Source organism: Solanum dulcamara, chromosome 11 (assembly GCF_947179165.1).
Source record: "Solanum dulcamara chromosome 11, daSolDulc1.2, whole genome shotgun sequence".
NCBI lineage: Eukaryota > Viridiplantae > Streptophyta > Magnoliopsida > Solanales > Solanaceae > Solanum > Solanum dulcamara.
Genome location: NC_077247.1, coordinates 12,791,387 through 12,794,596, shown reverse-complemented (window position 1 = coordinate 12,794,596; position 3,210 = coordinate 12,791,387). Strand labels below are relative to the sequence as shown.

Sequence of the window (3,210 nt, the reverse complement as noted above, 5' to 3'; positions counted from 1 at the left end):
AGCCGAGGAAGAGATGAAGGATAAGTATCCTCACTTGTTTTCTACGCCTACAGGTAATCTAAACCTCTCGATTAATTATATTGATTGACATATGAAACTATTTGTTGTTGCAAAAAAAAAAGAAAAAAAAAGACTATTCCCCCAAATCTCTTATAAGACTTTATGAGGCGGGTTTAACATTCGAGGACGAATGTTCTAAAGGGGGGAAGAATGTTACATTCCGTATTTTTGCATTTTGGATTATTCGTAAGCTAACGATTATAAATTCAAGGACTTTTAATTTTGAATTTTAAAATGACATGATTCGTTGTAGATGCCAAGTTATATGAATAATTTATGTGTAGTAAAATACATCTCAAGAAGGACCCTTAAGCCAAATCAAAATAGAAGCCATCAAATATGTTTTTCTTAAAGTCACGTTTCGGGTAAGCTGACTTCGGGAGGCCATAACCGCTTTATAATTTGAGAATTTGGGAAAACGCTCAACATGAAAGTTGTAGATAATTGAAATATCTTTCCAACCATAGGTCGTGGGACGAAATGTGATATCGGAGTAATAAGATATAGACGTTTTAAGTCTGACAGGCCAAACTAAATAGTGAATTCGGCCCAACCCAATTCTAATTCGGGTCAGGCCCAATACCTACGAAATTAGATCTGATTTTTTGTAACTATTCCTTCAAACTTTAGACCAACATAATTCTGGAAATTTCCAGAGAGAGAGAGAAAGGGAGTTCTTGAGAGAAATCCCAAATCCGACCAAAATTCAAGTCCCGAAATCCGAAGCTCATGAAGAGAAAATTGTTGTACGTCGCGTTGGCTTCAATTTGAGCTAGAAATCAGCCAATAAGGAGAAGATTTTATGTGGTGCTGCAAATTTAAGGTAATATTAAAGTCTCCTTTTCATTGTTAACAAGTTTAGTTAGAGTTTTAACGAATTAGAACGGAGAAAATAGTGTTATAAACTAGTTTGGTGATTTGTTGAGAGTTATGGGTTAAAGGGTTGTTTTAGGTAGATTAAATAGATGGAATTATCTTAGTGATGATGTATAATAATGGTTGATATTGTTTTGATGTTGTTGATGAGTTGTTGTTCTTGAATTTGGAGGAAAAAGGTGTATGAAGATTGTGAATGTTCAAACCCGTTTTTGGAATTGAGTAGCTGGTAGTAATTCTGGAATATCTCATTGTGTAGACCTTCGATTTTAGATATTAAACATGTTTTGGAAAGCTAATACACGTACCTACAACTCTTATGTTTATGTCTTAGTCTATATCTGCTGTTATTATGTCGAAAACTGAGCATGAATCATAAGACAAATTCTGTCCAGATTCTGGATTGAAAATTCCTTCATGTATAGCTGTTCGTATTTTGATGATATCTCTTTGTAGAAAATGAATTTTGAGTTGATTTCTTTTGCATTGGAAACTTAAGACAGAGATATAAATGTTTCATGAAGGTTATAAAGTCCAGTTTTGCCGTTTTCATTTTCACAATTTAGATACAACGTGAGGTACTTGACTTTCCGAATTTACTGCTTTGGTAACATGAATAATAAATCTTATTTTGTGTCAATATTTTGGATTGCTAATGTTGGTTGATGATTATATGGCTGGTTTGAAAGTGGGAAAAGTGAGCGGTATAGGGGAGGTGCTGTCCAATTTTTTTTAGAAATAACCTACTAACGATAGACTACGTTTTATTCTTGTCCATAGCTTAATCATAGTGCTTAACGTTTTAATATAGGTTGAGACAATATTGGACAACATATACGTATAAACGCTAAAGGTATGTAAAGTTAACATCTTCTTCTTTTGGCATGATCCATATGAAACGAACGAATGACGTATGCTTAAATTCCAAAGAAACTCGTATTCGTAGATATACTCGGATGGCTACCGTTCTTGATTTTCAAAATTTATATTGTTATGTCTTGACTCATGTGTATAATTCCAGCCATCCTAGTTGGTATAACTCATGTTGTGGTATAATTCATATTTTAGTATAATCCATAATTAGTGTGATTTATAATGACTATTGTCTTGGTTTTCAAATGATGGTCTGTTTTGCTTATTCTATTAAGTCTCCGATAATGATTAAATTTCACAAGGTTGCTAATGATATCTTATTCGTGCATGCTGTTATGGTATTATTCACCGAGTCCTACGATAGGCCGGGTATGTTATCATGTATGAATTCCACTACATTATTCACCGAGTCCCTTACTAGAGGGCCGGGTACGTGATATGATAATATGATATTATAATGATATGACGATATGATTATGGCACCGAGTCCCATAATGGGTCGGGTACGGTATCAGTGTACACTACTCTATTCACCGAGTCCCTTGCTAGAGGGCCGGGTATGGTATATATATACATATGACGATATATTGATATAATTGTGACACCGAGTCCCATAACGGGCTAGGTACGATATATGATGATATGCATGTCTTCATTTTATAAGACACAGGTACAGTGATTTATTGATTATGATACTTGACTCCTGAATCTTTATTTCAGATGTGATCTCCTTTACGGTATTTTATGCTTTATATACTCAGTACATAGTTCGTACTGACCCCCTTTTGTTCGGGGGGCTGCATTTCATGCCTGCAGGTACAAATACTCATTTTGGAGAGCCGCCAACTTAGGATTCTACTCAACGAGTTTGAAGTGCTCCATTGTCTCGGAGCCCAAACTTTGGGTACTAATCCTTATAATGTATATATTTGTGTATTTAGGGGTACGACGGGGCCCTGTCCCGTCATATGCTATTGTTAATTCTCTTAGAGGTCTGTAGACATATGAGTGGGTTGTATATAGATGTTGTCCGGTGTACTAGTATGACTTATGTTTTTGGACGTTTACATTCAGAATGGAAGCCTTGTCGGCTTACATATTATGTTATCTTATTTTTGACAATTAAGACTCCCCAAGAAATAGGTGATTTTAGTATATATATAAGTAACAATTTGAGACAACGTGCTACCCATATAAATCCTTTATCATGCTTAATTGCCGATTGACTATAGATAATATGTGTGTATACGAGGGTCCAATTTGGACACTAGTCACGGGGCTAGGTCGTGACACTTGTACTCAGAAACAAACATCCTATCCTGCCTCAGGCTCTCAAACCTAAGGCGACTCTCCTCTCTTACACTCCAAGGGACAAAACGGTCATAAAATGCACTGGTGAAC

The 3,210-nt window shown here is 35.5% G+C and overlaps 1 long non-coding RNA gene across 1 annotated transcript; it reads left to right on the top strand.

Moving 5' to 3' along the window:
• Positions 1–579: 579 nt before the first annotated feature.
• LOC129874279 (uncharacterized) lies at positions 580–2,937 on the top strand. The gene is made up of 3 exons (XR_008762862.1): positions 580–883; positions 1,748–1,789; positions 2,626–2,937. It is a non-coding gene; the product is annotated as an uncharacterized LOC129874279 (long non-coding RNA).
• The last annotated feature ends 273 nt before the right edge of the window (positions 2,938–3,210 follow it).